Source organism: Colobus angolensis, unplaced genomic scaffold (genome assembly GCF_000951035.1).
Source record: "Colobus angolensis palliatus isolate OR3802 unplaced genomic scaffold, Cang.pa_1.0 Scaffold1, whole genome shotgun sequence".
Lineage (NCBI taxonomy): Eukaryota > Metazoa > Chordata > Mammalia > Primates > Cercopithecidae > Colobus > Colobus angolensis.
This window is the reverse complement of record NW_012110918.1, coordinates 2,771,659-2,789,663: the sequence shown is the minus strand read 5'-3', so window position 1 is coordinate 2,789,663 and position 18,005 is coordinate 2,771,659. Positions and strand designations below refer to the sequence as shown.

Here is an 18,005-nt window from a genome sequence, read left to right as displayed (position 1 = left end):
CCGGCCCGGGAGCCAGCGGGAGGTTTCTCCGGCCCGGGGCACTCTGGGAGGGGGACTCGAGCCTCCCGGCACGTTCTCCTCCTCCGGGTCGCGGCTGGGGGTGGGGAGTGTGCGGGCCTCCCACGCCCCGCTCGATGCCCCCCCTCAGGGCTCGGACTTACACCGGGTGGGGCGGGGGCTGGAGCGGGGGCGTCGGGAAAAGTGGGTCAGGGGTGCGCCCCCTCCCTCACCCGCGGAGGGCTCTCGGCCCGAGATTCACTTTCTTCCCCCCTTTCCCCGCCCCCTCCTCGGAAATGCTCTTTGGCCCACAAGCACATCAACAAAAATAAAGATAGGCTCTCTTTTCCTGGAGATTCGTTGAGAGTACTCCAGTACCCTTTTCAAGGGCTCACAGACTGCAGTCTTACCTAGGGAACTTTGATTCTTCTCCCCCAAATTATTGGAGCCTTCTGCACCCTCGCCTTTGCTGAGAATTCTTCAGACAGGGCTGGAAGCCAGGGTCCTCTGATTGTTCTTGAATCGGGATCCTCAGGTTTTGTTTGCAATTCAAAAATTGTCATTCCTTCTGCCTCATAACTTAACACTTTTCAGGCAAATCATTAATATAATAAGAAGTGTAACTTCACAGAGACAGTGGATTCCTGGAACGGAGGAAGGAGGGAGGAGTTGTCTGTTTTGCCTAGTTTGTTCTTAATTTTGCTCTCAAACTCATATTAACTAAATTTCCTCTCCTTCATTTTTTTCTGTTTTTGAAAGTAAGGTCAGCCCGTGTTGAAAAAGATGACTTTGTTATGTTTTTGAGTTTTAAGAGCATTGTATAATCTATTCTTTTATCTTACTGAAAGGAAATGTTTTAAGGTCAAAAAACAGACTCATTGCAAAGCTGCGCACTGTACCATTTTTTGTAACTTTTTCCATTTTAAATGTGGTTGCCCTTTCACTTCAGGCTGATAAAATGTTTGCTGCTGACAATGTTCTGTTACTGGTGTTGTATAGACACATCTTTTCTATTTGCCTCAGGAATTGGATGAAGTAATTGATCACTAATGAACTACAGTGCTGGTGAGATGTGTAAGGTGAGACTGCAGTTGAAAATAATTTCCTTTTTTTCCTTCTTCATTTTAATCAACGTCTAAGAGTAGGGCTGAAACTGAGTAATTTGATGGGGCCATCTTTGTTTTCCAAATATATCACTCAGTCAAATGGGTCTATGGGCAGGGCTAGATTTAGAAAGGAAAAATATGTTGAATGTACCAATCTTTTCAGTTGCTCCAACATACTCAAACATAGTGGTACTTAACTTAGAGCCAAATGTTACTTGCAGCTATTCTTGATCAGTATCTTCACCAGGGATAATTATAGTTTGCCTATTCAAATTTTCTTGCGTAACTTTACTTGGATGTCTTAATTTTATTTGTATTTTGGTGTCTATCACCTACTGTACGTTTAGTACCGGTGATTATGTATATGGATTTTGTGTGTACCTGGTTTGTGGGACTCTTGTAAAGTATACCCTTTCCGTTGGAAAGAATTAGGCAGGTCAGTCACTCCTGCTTTTATTTTCTGAAAAATGGAGTAGTACTTTTCTCTTTAATGATTATTTTGAAATAAAGATGATAGTGTTGAGATCTGTTTAGCTTATTAGGGATAAGACTGTTTGTCATTATGTCCTGACCACACATGGTGTGTGAATTCAGACTGCTTTATTTAATCTAATTTGTAATGCTTTGGATTTAAAGAATATTATTGATACAGTGTTAGTGAATAGTTTTCTGTGCTACAGAGAGGAAGAGAAGTTTGCTGCTTTAACATTTTTCACAAGCAGTTTTCTCAACTTAAAATATTTTACTAATTGTTTTTTTAGAAAAACATAAGTAATTGTGGTCTGTTGGTTACTGTAGGTTTTTTTTTTTTCTCTCTCCACACATCTGGGCCTCTGGATTGTGAAATCCTTTCACAAATTTTTCATGTCTATCACAACATCTGTTTAAGAAGAATAAGCTGTCTTTTTTTTTTCTAGATTGAGGCATGTAATTGACATTTTGCCTTAAAAAAATAAAAGGAGAGGAAGGTAGACATAAACCAAGATCTTTTGTAAATGCACATATCACATTTTCTTGTATTTGAAACTCAGCAGTGCTTATGTTTATTTCATGTAATTTTTGTTTTTGGCAGAGCAAATATGGATTTTTAAATTTATTTTTATTTTGCAGATGGAGGCATAGTCCTGCCTTAGACCCCCCAATTTGAACTTTATATGTTTATATATATATATATTTTATATATATCTATCATTTTATATATATCTATGATTTTATATATAGATAGATTTTTTTTTTTTTTGAGACAGAGTCTCGCTCTGTCGCCCAAACTGGAGTGCAGTGGCCGGATCTCAGCTCACTGCAAGCTCTGCCTTTCGGGTTCATGCTATTCTCCTGCCTCAGCCACTTGAGTAGGTGGGACTACAGGCGCCTGCCACCTCGTCCGGCTAGTTTTTTGTATTTTTTAGTAGAGACGGGGTTTCACCATGTTAGCCAGGATGGTCTCGATCTCTTGACCTCGTGATCCACCCGTCTCAGCCTCCCAAAGTGCTGGGATTACAGGCTTGAGCCACTGCGCCCGGCCTTTTTTTTTTTTTTTTTTTAAACACATAGTTTCACTCTTGTTGCCCAGGCTGGAGTGCAATGGTGCAATCTCAGCTCACTGCAACCTCTACCTCCCAGGTTCAAGCGATTCTCCTGCCTCAGCTTCCCGAGTAGGGGTTATAGGCATGTGCCACCACACCCGGCTAATGTGGTATTTTTAGTAGAGAGAGGGTTTCTCTCTCTACTAAAGAGTTGGTCAGGCTGGTTTTGAACTCCTGACCTCAGGTGATCCACCCGCCTTGGCTTCCCAAAGTGCTGGGATTACAGGCGTGAGCCACCATGCCTGGCCTTATCTTTTTGAAACCTACAGATAACTTTGTGGAAAGGAGCCAGTGGTCTGCTTTTTGCCTATGGAGATGTTTGTTTGTAGTCTGAAATGGAATATTTAGAATTAGGTAATCTCGTGTGGCCAGTGTTGTTTGACCTGAATTGTGTCAAGACATTTTCCACAGTTCTCACACATGTAGACTATGTGAAGTGTTAGTATTCATTTCAAAGCGAAGTTAGTGGTTGGCCACTGAACAACTTGTTACACAGAGTATTCTAAAATGGGAAATGCCATAGTATTGAAGGTTGTGGTGAGGTAGAAGTCTGTGTCTCTGAGCTGAATAAAGACATAGCTTTTTTAGTCTGTCCTTTTGGCTGGGAAGCTAGGACACTATTTTTAGGTAAGGCTGTAGTTTTTGGGAGTAAGTACCTTTCTATTAGCTGGTAAGCTTGATTATTGCATTTGTTAACAAGAAGTTTTATTTTCTAATGCCATAGATATTAAAATGCATTGTCTTAAAGTTGGTATATATTTATAGACTGTCCAGTTTTCACTGGAAGAGGAGTGATGCCAAAACAACAGGAAAAGTAATTTTTACTTGCAAAGGGCCTCTTGTAATTAAAAAATCTACAGCATATTCATGAAAGGCTAGGAATAGTGTGCAGAGAGACCTACAAGTAAGCAGCCCACATCTGACAGATGCATGTGTTTTCTGTTTAAGCAGTAGGCTTGGCATTAATATTGAATGTAGATTAGTCTTTAATTGTCTGTCAGAGACCCTAAGATCCAAATACAGGCCCCATACAAGAAATAAGGACCTTTGCCTGTTGTTTCAAATGTATAGAAGATTTCGGGCCAAGTTTACCAACAATAGTTATCCAAGAGATGGGGAGTAACTACTTAAAAAAATTATAAGCAAATTTTTAGGTTTAATTTTCATAAACAGGTGAATGTACGTGCAGATGTAAGCAGATGTAATTGGATTTCTAAGTAATGTTTTGAAATGTTTTCCAGAAGAAAAGTGATACAAGTGGAGAGTATGCCATACATACCATCTTGCCATTCATTTCAGTTGATGAGTACAGTCAGGGTTACTTCTGTAGCGTTGGCTAGAAGCAGCAGCATATAGCATGATAGTTTATTGCTTTGAAGGTGGCTGGGATAATAGTTTTGGGTAATCTTGAATCTATTAGAAGTTAATACTCCTCTTTTTAAAAGACCACTGTAGATATAACAGGAAGAATTTTATTTATATATACATGTAATAACTACTTTGGTCAACTTTTAATTATTTAAAAGAAATGGAAAGTTTTTCATTTAATACCAACAGTCACACGGACTTGTTTACTCTTGCGAATCGTGCTGGGTCAGTTTCTCCAAGTAAGAGCAGGAAGTTGTTTGGTAAAGCAAAGTGTATACATACCTCTTGCCTTGAACAAAAAAGAACTTGATTCATTGTCAGGTTCTTCAAAGAATGCATGGCATCTTTGTTGACTGAACTGTTCTGAAGTGTGAATGTTTGTGATTTTTGTCATTTCTGTGCCATATTTTAGGTGTTCTTGGCACATCTGAATTTGCCTTTTTGCTTCCTTCTGCAGAAATTATCTTTGTTGTGATGAAAATATCCTGTAATGCGAGCTTCCTGTCAGTAGGCAATGTGTTTAACTAATATAGTTTTAAAAACTTATTTACTTTTGTGCAAAACTCCTGTATGCTTATGGTAAACAAATTTGAGCAGTACTTAAGTATGTAAAGTAAAAAAGGTTAAAAAAAGGGAAAAGCCTCTGTTCTTCCTCCGTCTCTAGTCCTGCTCCCCTGAGCTGAATCTGGTAAACAGCTGGGTGTCATTTAGCTTTTGGAAGACCTCTCTATTCCTGAGATATTCTGGCAGTGTGGAAGTAGAGTGAGAAGTCAGAAAAGGCATGGTCATTGAACCAGAGTTTGGATGTTGTGCAAAGACTATTCTGTTCTTATTTTCTGTGATAAGTAATAATGATAAACTACCATCAGCTTAGGTTAACTGTAATTTGAATTGTGAAACACGAAAATAGTTAATTCTTTAGTCAGGTTGGTAAAGTTTTGATTTGTTGATCTTTTTTTTTTTTTTTTTTGAGACGGAGTCTTGCTCTGTGGCCCAGGCTGGAGTGCAGTGGCCGGATCTCAGCTCACTGCAAGCTCCGCCTCCCGGGTTCACGCCATTCTCCTGACTCAGCCTCCCGATTAGCTGGGACTACAGGCACCCGCCACCTCGCCCGGCTAGTTTTTTGTATTTTTTTAGTAGAGACGGGGTTTCACCGTGTTAGCCAGGATGGTCTCGATCTCCTGACCTCGTGATCCGCCTGCCTCGGCCTCCCAAAGTGCTGGGATTACAGGCTTGAGCCACCGCGCCCGGCCTGTGCTCTTCTTTCTCTAGCTAATCTGAGTGATTTATTTTCCAGGTAAGGAAATTAGGCCTGAAGAAATGAAATGAATTGCTCAAGGTCACACAGCTCAGTAGTAGCAACATTAAACCAAGCTTGTTTTTAATCTTTGGAGGCTTATCTCAAGACTCTTGGTCCAGTGCTGGTCATGCTACATTTTATTGAACTAGTGTGGACCAAAAGACCATATGCTGGGGAGTATTGGATACAAATGCTTTGGAACTGATACCTTGGTGAATGGTGTTTTCTACTATGTATTAAAAAAACTTTCTTCTTTGTCTTTCAGAAATTATAAAGAGCTCTGATGGGCTATTTGGGTGATACCCAGTGCAGTGAACTGCAGGTGAGTAAGGTTTAGGAGAAGTTTATTTAGAAAACAAGAATTTTATAATGCCTGAAAGAATAAGGTGGGACAAGGGTGAGGTGATACAGGTCTATAGTGAAACGGTGGTAACCTGAAGGCACAGATCCTAACGGAATCGGTTACTTCTGGAACAGACTGAATGATGAACAAGCTCCCAAGAGACTGCCTGCTGCCTTGTCAGGTTAGTGTGTGTGAAAAGAGTGAGGGTAGGTTAATCTTCCACTTCTGTTCAGATGAGTAACTGCATAGGGGCTCAGCCTATCTGTGTGCTATTGGAACTTGAGAGGTCCTTCAGTTTTTGTGTCAACATTCTTCAGTGGCGATTACTTTGTTCTCCAATGAACTTGGTTAAGTATTGAATTGTTTTTCCTGTTATCTGATGTTTACGTAGTGTCATGAATGATTATATATATCTGCAGTTTTGAGGATCTAAATACTGAGAACAAACATATCAATAGAAACAAAAGCTTGAACTTTTTTTCCTAGTTGTACTACCTCTATTGATACTATTAGTCTTTCAGATTATTTACCTTTTACTACAATGCCTGTTAATTAAAAACAGTTAAGTCTTGAGTATTTATTATTTCACAGTATTTAATCTTCTTGGTCAGCTAAGGTATCTTCATCTTTCATTATTATACTTAGGAAATGGTGATACTACAGAAATAAATTAGAAGGCTTTTAATGCTTTCCTTTTGAGCATCAGAGTTAAAATTATTATTATTATTTTTGAGATGGAGTTTCGCTCTTGTCACCTAGGCTGGAGTGTAATGGCACGATCTCAGTTCACTGCAACCTCCGCCTCCTGGGTTCATGTGATTCTCCTGCCTCAGCCTCCCATGTAGCTGGGATTGCAGGTGCTTACCACCACGCCCAGCTAATTTTTGTATTTTTGGTAGAGACAGGATTTCACCATTTTGGCCAGACTGGCCTCAAACTCCTGACCTCAGGTGATCTACCCACCTTGGCCTCCCAAAGTGCCAGGATCACAGGCGTGACCCACCGCACCCGGTCTAAAATTATTTTTTAATTAATTTTCTTTTCTTTTTTTTTTTTGAGAGACGGAGTCTTGGCACTGGCACCCAGGCTGGAGTGCAGTGGCACAATCTCAGCTCACTGCAACCTCTTGCCTTCCAGGTTCAAGAGATTCTCCTTACCTTAGCCTCCCAAGTAGCTGGAATTATAGGCGCCCACCTACACACCTGGCTAATTTTTTTGTATTTTTAGTAATGGTGGGGTTTCACTATCTTGGCCAGGCCGGTCTCGAACTCCTGACCTCATGATCCACCTGCCTCAGCCTGTCAAAGTGCCGGGATTACAGGTGTGAGCCACCATACCTGGCCATGAATTTTCAATACTTGTCTTTTGTGAGATGTCTTCATCTGCAGAACGCTTCAGCTCTTTTTTTTTTTTCTGAGATGGAGTCTCGTTCTCGTTGCCGAGGCTGGAGTGCAGTGGGGCAATCTCAGCTCACTGTAACCTCTGCCTCTTGGGTTCAAGCGATTCTCCTGCCTCAGCCTCCCAAGTAGCTGAGACTATAGGTGTGCGCCACCACGCCTGACTAATTTTGTATTTTTACTAGAGATGGGGTTTCACCATGTTGTTCATGCTGGTCTCGAACTCCTGACCTCAAGTGATCCACCCGCCTTGGCCTCTCAAAGTGCTGGGATTACATATGTGAGCCACTGTGCCCGGCTAGCTTCAGCTCTTAATAAAATGACTTTCCATCCTCCCTTTTGCACTCTGGCTGTGTAAGACTTAAAAGAGTATCTCCAGCTACTTTTTTTTACTCATCTGGTTTAAGCTGGACTTTTTAGCTTTGTGTTTTTTGTCGTTAAAAAAAAAACTGCCGGGCGCGGTGGCTCAAGCCTGTAGTCCCAGCACTTTGGGAGGCCGAGATGGGCGGATCACAAGGTCAGGAGATCGAGACCATCCTGGCTAACACGGTGAAACCCCGTCTCTACTAAAAAAATACAAAAAACTAGCCGGGCGAGGTGGCGGGTGCCTGTAGTCCCAGCTAATCGGGAGGCTGAGTCAGGAGAATGGCGTGAACCCGGGAGGCGGAGCTTGCAGTGAGCTGAGATCCGGCCACTGCACTCCAGCCCGGGCGACAGAGCAAGACTCCATCTCAAAAAAAAAAAAAAAAAACTATCTACATTTTGCTTTTAATTGTTCTCAGGTCTCCTGGCCCCTAGTTCTTTGATTTGTCTGAGTCCACACTGCCTTTTAACTGATACAGTTCACTGCTAAGTCAGCAAGTTGGCCTTGAGAATCCCAGAGATTTTAGTGTGCCAATACGGTATATTTTTAGGGTTTACAGTGAAACTTGGGCTGAGTACTTGCTGATTGGTTCAAGTAATAAAGAAGTAAATTGTTAAAGCAGTAAATAAATGTTAAACTAATAAATAAAAAAATTTTTTTTTCAAGACAGAGTCTCACTCTGTCACCCAGGCTGGAGTGTACTGGTGGGATCTTGGCTCACTGCCACCTCTGCCTCCTGGGTTCAAGCGATTCTCTTGCTTCAGCCTCCCTAGTAGCTGAGATTTTGCCATGTTAGTCAGACTGGTCTCGAACTCCTGATCTCAGGTGATCTACCTGCCTTGGCCTCCCAAAGTGCTGGGATTACAGGCGTGAACCGCCGCGCCTGGCCAGGTTCTTTGTTTCTTGATGTTTGCTCTTTTTGCATGATGTGTCTCCCACTGGTTCATAGGGATGGTCAGAGGACCAATTGAGGCAGTTGGCTGGTCCTTGAAAATTTGGGTTTGGGTTAGTTGTAGGTCATCATGACCAAGGAGACTATGAAAACACCCAGTCAAGGCCAAAGTGAGCAGTAGAAGGGAGGGGTGGTGCTTTTGAGACTTTATCAAGCTTGTTTCCTGGAACCCCTTGTTTCCTCAGTAGTGTAGAACTTTTTTACTTAATGTTGAATAAATTGATATTAAATAAATTGTTAAATGTTGGGTTATTATCCTAAGACAATTGATTTTCTTTTTGGCATTTCATTTCAAAATATACATTTTTAAAATTCATTTTAAATTATGATACATTATAGTTTGATTTTTAAAAACTTGCTATATCATGAAACATTTACATCTTACAGATTTTATAATTTAACTTTATATATTGAAAGGCTGCAAAAATAATTTTATCAATCATGCTACAATTTACCTAAGTCTTTTTATGTTAAGTATTTATACTGCTGTCTGGCTGGTTTTCAGTTAACACTTTAATCTACATCATTGTAGATATTGTTGCATTTTTTCTTTTCTTTTTTTTTTTTTTTGAGACGGAGTCTGGCTCTGTCACCCGGGCTGGAGTGCAGTGGCCGGATCTCAGCTCACTCCAAGCTCCGCCTCCCGGGTTTAGGCCATTCTCCTGCCTCAGCCTCCCGAGTAGCTGGGACTACAGGCGCCCGCCACCTTGCCCGGCTAGTTTTTTGTATTTTTTAGTAGAGATGGGGTTCCACCATGTTAGCCAGGATGGTCTCGATCTCCTGACCTCGTGATCCACCTGTCTCGGCCTCCCAAAGTGCTGGGATTACAGGCTTGAGCCACTGCGCCTGGCGCATTTTTTCTAATGATATCTTAAGGATAAATTTTGGAGTCTATTATTATGTTCAAGGGTATCAATGTTTTTATGGCTCTTCACATATATTGTCCTACTGTTTTCAAGGGTGTTATACTAGTTTGTGCTCCTAAGAGATATGGATACACCTGTTTTACCATAAGTAGTACAGAAAACCATTTTTTCCTCAGAAGTTTTTGTGAATTTAGTAGTGTAAAATGGCACTTTCATTTATTTGTTATATAATGTTGAATTTACCTCTTTATGGTGAATTGTTTGTTGATATCTGTTGCTGTATTATGCAGTTAACTATTGTAGGCTTTGGTAAAGCTGGTATAACATGGTCAGTAAAAATTGTTTATAAGAGAGTATGGTCGAAATGGTAAATAATCTTGGGAAGAGTGGTTGAAGGGGAACAGGTGGATTATTCTAGGATTCAGTTCAGCAAGTATTTATTGGGCATCCGCTGTGAGCCCCTTTGTATCACTGTGACCTCTGAGTGGTTCTCAAGTTCTTGTGATGGCATGTGCTGGGTTGAAGCAGGACACTGCTTGAGGCTTGACCATTTGTGGGTTCTGGCTTCTGTTGTCTCTCTCTTTTTTTTTTTTGTTTGAGATGGAGTCTCACTCTCTTGCCCAGGCTGGAGTGCAGTGACACGATCTTGACTCACTGCAACCTCTGCCTCGCTGGTTCAAGTGATTCTGCTGCCTCAGCCTCCTGAGTATCTGGGATTACAGACTCGCACTACCATGCACTGCTATTTTTTGTATTTTTAGGAGAGGCGGGGTTTCACCAGTGTTGTTCAGGCTGGTCTTGAACTCCTGACCTCATGATCCACCCGCCTCGGCCTCCCAAAGTGCTGGGATTACAGGCATGAGCCTCCATGCCTGGCCTTCTATTGTCTCTTTGTGGCTGCTTGGATTGCTGAGAAGACCACAACTGTCTAGGCCATCTTTAACTCATTCAGGGCATACCAGGGTGCCATGGCACACCCTTTGAGAAGCTCTGTTCTGAGGGATCCAGAGATAAAGGAAACATTGTTCTGTTGACAAGGAACTAATTATCTGTAGAGAGAATGGGGCACCCACAAATGAAAGGACTAATAGGAGCCGTTGAAGGGGGCCATACAAGGTACTTCGGGATTAAGTGGAGGGAGCGATACTACCTCCTTGGGAATATCAGGGAACGCTTCAACTGAAGAGGTGGCATTTAAATCACACCACCAGGAAGCCGAGAAGCAAAGGGAAAAGGGCATTCTGGAGGGAAGTCTGGGGGTTATATCGGAAATGTGGGTGTCAGGAAATTGCATATTCAAGTTTCCTGGGTCCTAGGATACATAAAGGAACATAATGGAAGGTAAGACTGCCAATAGATGAGGACTGGGTTTTGGGGAATTCTTTTTTTTAATGTTTAACTTTTTCTTATTTTTATTTTTTATAAAGTTAGGGGATGCTGTGTTCCCCAGGCTATCTTGAACTCCTGGCCTGAAGCACTTGGCCTCCCAAAGTGCTGGGATTACAGACCTGAGCCACCATGCTTGGCCTTGGTGTTTCTTGAATGTTAGAGTAAGGATGAGTATGATGGATTGTAGGGAAGAGAATTGAGAGACAGGGCCTTTAGTTGGGTTCGTAGTAGTCTAAGGGAGGGCGATGGGAGCCTGAATTGAGTTGGTGGCCATGGAAAGGATTCAAGAGTTATTTTGGAGGTTAAATGGAGAGATGTGGTGACTAATTAGATGGGGTAGGGTGGGAACAGTTAATTCTGTATCTCTGTTTTTTTGTTTTCTTTCTTTCTTTTTTTTGAGGCGCAGCCTCGCTGTCTCCCAGTCTGGGGTGCAGTGGCGCAATCTCAGCTCACTGCAAGCTCTGCCTCCCGGGTTCATGCCATTCTCCTGCCTCAGCCTCCCTAGCTGGGACTACAGGCACCCGCCCGGCTAATTTTTTGTATTTTTAGTAGAGACGAGGTTTCACTGTGTTAGCCAGGATGGTCTCGATCTCCTGACCTCGTGATCCACCCGCCTAGGTCTCCCAAAGTCCTGGGATTTACAGGCATGAGCCACCGGGCCTGGCCCTTTCTTTCTTTCTTTTTTTGTTTTTAAGTACAGTGGCTCGATCTCGGCTCTCTGCAACCTCTGCTTCCTGGGTTCAAGCGATTTTCTCGCCTCAGCCTCCCTAGTAGCTGAGATTACAGGCACGAGCTACTACGCCCACCTAACTTGTATTTTTTGTAGAGATGGAGTCTTACCACATTGCCCAGGCTGGTCATGAACTCCTGAGCTCAAGCCATCCACCTGCATTGGCCTCCCAAAGTTCTCTCTCTCTCTCTGTCTCTTTTTTTTTTTGAAATGGAGTCTTGCTTCTTCGCCCAGGCTGGAGTGCAGTGGTGTGTTCTCAGCTCACTGCAACCTCTGCCTCCTGAGTTCAAGCTATTCTCGTGCCTCAGCCTCCTGAGTAGCTGGGATTATAGGCACTTGCCACCATGCCTGTCTAATTTTTGTATTTTTAGTAGAGACGGGGGCAGGGGTTTATATAGAACTTGAGTTCTACATCTCAAGTCAGAGATGAGGCTGTGGTTTTTATGGTTGGGTGGCTGGAAGAATGGGACATTAAGAAAAAAAAAAAGAATAGGGAAGTCAGGAGGGAGAATGGCTCTTAGGAGTTTAGAATGAAGATGAATTTGGTTTTGATTGTGTTGAGTTTAAGGAGCCTGGTAGAAAGTTGAAATCAGAATTTTAATCTTAGAAGGAACTTCAGAGATTTATTGGGGCAACAGCTAAGGAAGTTTAGGGCCCTGAAAAGTTAGAGGAACCAGTGAGGTCTCACAATTAGTTAAAGCAGAACCAAGATGGAAGCTTCAAGATTGCCAGTCCATGACTTCTCTCTGCTTCACACCGAGAAATGCCGAAGGTTCTCAGCAGTGGTGTCTCCTCACCTAGGCAACAGTGCTCAATAGAGTAGGAAGTGGCATAGTTATGTTGGGGAGTGAGGACTTTATTTATTTTTTATTTATTTATTTATTTTATTTTTATTTTTATTTATTTATATTTTTTGAGACGGAGTCTCGCTCTGTCGCCCAGGCTGGAGTGCAGTGGCCGGATCTCAGCTCACTGCAAGCTCCGCCTCCCGGGTTCACGCCATTCTCCTGCCTCAGCCTCCCGAGTAGCTGGGACTACAGGCGCCCGCCACCTCGCCTGGCTAGTTTTTTGTATTTTTTAGTAGAGACGGGGTTTCACCGTGTTAGCCAGGATGGTCTCGATCTCCTGACCTTGTGATCTGCCCGTCTCAGCCTCCCAAAGTGCTGGGATTACAGGCTTGAGCCACCGCGCCCAGCCTATTTTCTTTTTCTTTTTCTTTTTTTGAGATGGGGTCTCGCTCTGTCACCCAGGCTGGAGTGCAGTGGTGCAATCTCAGCTCACTGCAAGCTCCGCCTCCCGGGTTCATACCATTCTCCTGCCTCAGCCTCCCGAGTAGCTGGGATTACAGACGCCGCCACCTCGCCCAGCTAGTTTTTTGATTTTTTAGTAGAGACGGGGTTTCACCATGTTAGCCAGGATGGTCTCGATCTCCTGACCTTGTGATCTGCCCGTCTCAGCCTCCCAAACTGCTGGGATTACAGGCTTGAGCCACCGCGCCCAGCCTATTTTCTTTTTCTTTTTCTTTTTTTGAGATGGGGTCTCGCTCTGTCACCCAGGCTGGAGTGCAGTGGTGCAATCTCAGCTCACTGCAGCCTCTGCCTCCCAGGTTCAAGTGATTCTTCCACCTCAGCTTCCCAAGTAGCTGGGATCACAGGGGTGTGCTACCACACCCAGCTAATTTTTGCATTTTTAGTGGATTTGGGGTTTCACCGTGTTGGCCAGGCTGGTTATTTTTTTTTTATGTTTTTTGAGACAGAGTCTCGCTTCTTTGCCCAGGCTGGAGTGCAATGGTGTGTTCTCGACTCACTGCAACCTCTGCCTCCTGGGTTCAAGCAATTCTCCTGCCTCAGCTTCCCCAGTAGCTGGGATTACAGTCATGTGCCACCGTGCCCAGCTAATTTTTGTGTTTTTAGTAGAGACAGGGTTTCACTCAGTTGACTAGGCTGGTCTCGAACTCCTGAACTCAAGTGATCCACCCACCTTGGCCTCCCAAAGTGCTGGGATTACAGGCATGAGCCACCATGCTCAGCCCAGGCTGGTTATTTTTTAATTAAAAGTTTTTTATTATGGACATTTTCAGACATACAAAAGTAGAAAGAAGAGTGTAATCAGTGCCCGTGTACCCACTGTCCACCTTCAACCGCTCTGTGTGCTGTTTCATCTGTTTCCTCCCTCTGCATCAATTACAGTGAAGCAAATGGTGAAGCAAAAGTAATTTGGTGACCTTAAATTTTGTGTATTAGCAAATATGGAGAGTCAAAAAGTTTAATAGGATATGTTCTTAGGTCTCTGCATGGGGTCTAGAGTAAAGAGAAAGAGGATTAATTCCAGAATTCCTATGCTGCCTCAATTTTGTGTCTTTGGGCAAATTAAGTCTTCTGGGACTAAATCTTTTCGTTTTCCATGACAACGAAAACTTGCTGCTTGTTAAAAAATTATAAAATACAATGCCAGGCACAGTGGCTCACGCCTGTAATCCTGACATTTTGGGAGGCCAAGGCGGGCAGATCACGAGGTCAAGAGTTCGAGACCGACCTGGCCAACATGGTGAAACCCTGTCTCTACAAAAAATACAAAAATTAGCCGGGCATAGCCTGGCATGGTGGTGCATGCCTGTAATCCCAGCTACTCGGGAGGCTGAGGCAGGAGAATCGCTTGAATCTGGGAGATGGAGGTTGCAGTGAGCTGAGATTGCGCCACTGTACTCTAGCCTGGGTGGCAGAGCGAGACTCCATCTTGAAAAAAAAAATTATACAGATGAATAAAAAAGCTGTAATGGCATCGCCCGGAGATATCCACTTTTATTTTTGTAGTAAAGTTTTTTTTTTTTTTGAGATGGAGTCTCGCTCTTTGTCGCAGGCTGGAGTACACTGTAATCTCGGCTCACTGCAACCTCCCCTTCCTGAGTTCCGAGTTCAAGCAATTCTCCTGCCTCAGCCTCCTGAGTAGCTGGGATTACAGGCGCCTGCCACCACGCCTGGCTAATTTTTGTATTTTTAGTAGAGACAGGGTTTCACCATGTCGGCCAGGCTGGTCTTGAACTCCTGATCTCAAGTGATCCACCCGGCTCGGCCTCCTAAAGTGCTGGGATCACAGGGGTGAGCCACTGCACCCAGCCTGTAATAAGCTTTTAATTTTGGAATACTTTTAGATTTACAGAAAAGTTAGACGTGTAGGTCAGAGTTCTCATAACCTCTTTACCCAGTTTCCCCCATTGTTAATGTCTTAAGTTTCCATGGCATGTTTGTCAAATGTAAGAAACCATTGTTGGTACATTTCTATTAACTAATTTTTAGACTTTATTTGGATTTCACCAGTTTTCCCACTAATGTCCTTTTTCTCTTCCAGAATCTATCCAGAATCCTGCAATGAATGTAGTGATTTTGTCTTCTTAGTCTTTTTTGGGCTGTGATAGCTTCTCAGACTTTGTTTTTCATGACAGTTTTCAGGAGTACTATTTAGATATTTAATAGAATGGTCCTCAGTTTGGGATTCTCTGATATTTTCTTCATGATTAGACTGTTTCTCATTCCTGATTTTCTTATGCAAAATATTCAATACTTAACATGTTTTACAAAAATGAGATGACAATTATTTTATAATGTTTGTTTTTACTTACAAAATGGGATTATACCGTATATATTATTTTATAACTTGCTTTTGTCACTCCAAATCTTCCCAGTAACCTTATTGTTAACATTGTATAGAAAACTCTGTTCTGAGTTTTAAAGTCTGATTTGAAAATACAACGTTAGAACATAATCTGTTGGTAAATTGAAGATGGCTTTTAAGGGACTGTGATAGTAGGGGTGGTGGTAGTAATATGATTCTGTGTCTACACAGATAATCTGGAAGGGAAAAATCAAGAAATAAAAAGAATAGACAATGTTTTATAGTAATATAATTTTCTTGGCAAGCAGTAACCTTTTCTAGAAGTCAGTCTTTTAGTATAATTTGCTTGCTTGTTTTTTTTTTTTTTTTTGAAATGGAGTCACACTCTGCCGCCAGGCTGAAGTGCAGTGCCGCTATCTTAGCTCACTGCAACCTCTGCTTACTAGGTTCAAGCGATTCTCCTGCCTCAGCCTTCCAAGTAGCTGGGATTATAGGAATGTGCTACCAACCCCGGCTAATTTTTGTGTTTTTGGTAGAGACAGGGTTTCACCACGTTGGCCAGGATGGTCTCCATCTCTTGACCTCGTGATCCGCCCCACCTCAGCCTTCCAAAGTACTGGGATTACAGGCATGAGCCACTGTGCCCTGCCTTGCTTGCTTCTTAAGTGTGGCTTTTTTGTTTCTTCATATCTTTTAAATTAATAAGCATGTTAAGTGATTTGGGAAGAGGCTCAAACTCTTCAAGAAATAATTTGGAATTCTTGAAGTTCCAGAATTGCTGGAAATCCTGAAAAATGGATCAGGAAAAATCAAAGTAATAGATAGAAAAAAAAAATCTCAATTTTAGCTGTTGATGTAATTTTTAGAAAATTCAGTTTATCTCAGTCACTAAAACAGATGGCAGAAGGCCCATCAGAATATTTATTTTATGTATTTTAAACAGTTTATACTCTACTAAATTCCATTTATTCTGAAATTTAAGAGAATTTACTTCTTTATGAAAGTGATTATTCAAAATAGACCATGGTTGATGATCTTAGTTTTTAGTTTTCTTCTCTGTAGGCTTAGTCTCTCTTCTGATGCTTCTTGCATACTCAGTGATTTCATGTTTTAGCGAAAAATGCAAGTCTGACTGAATATTAAGCACAGTACAATGAGTAAAACTACTTTGCAGAATATTTTGCCTGTGTATACTATAGGACCATATAGATTCCAGTTTTGGAAAAATGCAGATGAACAAAGGTAATACAACATGCCTCTTTGTGACTTGACATGCTAATGAGAACTGAATTTGGTATAGGACAGTTCTTGGTATGCTTGGCATTTAGGCTATTTTAGGTCATCTTTGGGAAATTTAATAATTTATGAAATGGTTTCAGTGAATTGAATGGTTGTCATGGGGATAAAAATGGTGTAAAATGGACTCTAATTTATAAGATAGTTGTGTTGGGCAGATAAGGCATTTTACACAATACATTTAATTCAAGATAATAGATGATTCAGAGGCCAATTAATTCTATAGGAAGTAATGCTATTTTAGTTTTGGGAGGAGAGCATCTTAGAGAAGTAGATCTTGAAGCATTTGTTAAAATCTGGGTAGATTTAGGTCCAGAGAGAGGCAAGGAAAGGATGTTCTGGACAAAGGGAACAATGTTATCATTATCTCAGAGGCCTGACTATGTACTTGGAACCTGTGTTGGGGTAATGGGCAAGTTAGGTTGTAGCCAGATTGGCGGTGGCCTGTTATCTGTTAATGAGCTTTGACGTTATTTTATGGGCATTTCGGAGTTACTGTGCCATCTCTAAAGTAATACTTTTTCTCCATGTGGAAGCATGATACACCTTAGCCACACTGGCTCACCAGGGCCTTGCTGCTCAGTGGGGAAAGGGGCACATTCTGATAGGCTTCCTTGCTCTTCACTTGGGTTATTTTAATAATGTATCAGCTGGGTGCAGTGGCTCATGCCTGTAATCCCAGCACTTTGGGAGTCTGAGGCGGGCAGATTACCTGAGGTCGGGAGTTTGAGACCAACCTGACCAATATGGAGAAACCCCATCTCTACTAAAAATACAAAATTAGCCAGGTGTGGTGGTGCATGCCTGTAATCCCAGCTACCCGGGTGGCTGAGGCAGGAGAATCTCTCGAACCCGGGAGGTAGAGGTTGCAGTGAGCCGAGATCACGAGATCATGCTATTGCACTCCAGCCTGGACAACAAGAGTGAAACTCTGTCTCTAATAATAATAATAATAACAATAATAATAGTAATAATGATGTATCAATTTGACTTTTCTTTCTTTTGTCACAATAAAAAAAATTTTTTTTTGAGACAAAGTCTCGCTCTGTCATCCTGGCTGAAGTTCAGTGGCATGATCTCTGCTGACTCTGCTCACTGCAACCTCTGCCTCCAGGGTTCAAGTGATTCTCGTGTCTCAGCTTCCAAGTAGCTGGGACTACAGGTGTGTGCCACCGCTCCCAGCTAATTTTTTGTATTTGTGGTAGAGGCGGGGTTTCACCATGTTGTCCTGGCTTGTCTCGAACTCCTAAGCTCAGCAGTCTGCCTGCCTGGGCCTCCCAAAGTGTATTTACTTTCTAGTTTCACATTAGTAACCAGATTTCCACAAGGAAAACAATTAGAAGAATTAATGGCAAATAGCTAACTTAAGAAATGTGGATATCCAGTTTTTTCTAGCAATTCTTCTGATTTAAATTTTTGTTTTGTTGTATAATGAAATGTGCATTTTATTATATTTGTCCTTTAAGTTTTATTGTTTATATAGTCTAATAAGTAAAGATATCTTGGGGTCTGATTAAGAACCAATTACGGGTGTTAGTAATTTCTGTCAAAGGAGATAGTGATGCTGTTTAACGTTAACTCGTCAGTCTTCTAAAACCTTTAGAAATGCAGTCTAATTCATTGCACCTAAGTTAATTATGTGGTAGATGCATATATTTTTTCTAATAGGCAAATGTATAAGACAGAGATGCAGAAATCATCT

The 18,005-nt window shown here is 42.0% G+C and overlaps 1 protein-coding gene across 1 annotated transcript in view; it reads left to right on the top strand.

The window, feature by feature from the left end:
* HELZ (helicase with zinc finger) overlaps positions 1-18,005 on the top strand; it is a 172,135-nt gene that overhangs the window by 1,079 nt on the left and 153,051 nt on the right. The window contains exons 2-3 of the mRNA XM_011930768.1: positions 1,021-1,076; positions 5,620-5,676. The gene's annotated coding sequence lies outside the window, so the exon portion shown is untranslated. The remainder of the gene's footprint in view (positions 1-1,020; positions 1,077-5,619; positions 5,677-18,005) is intronic.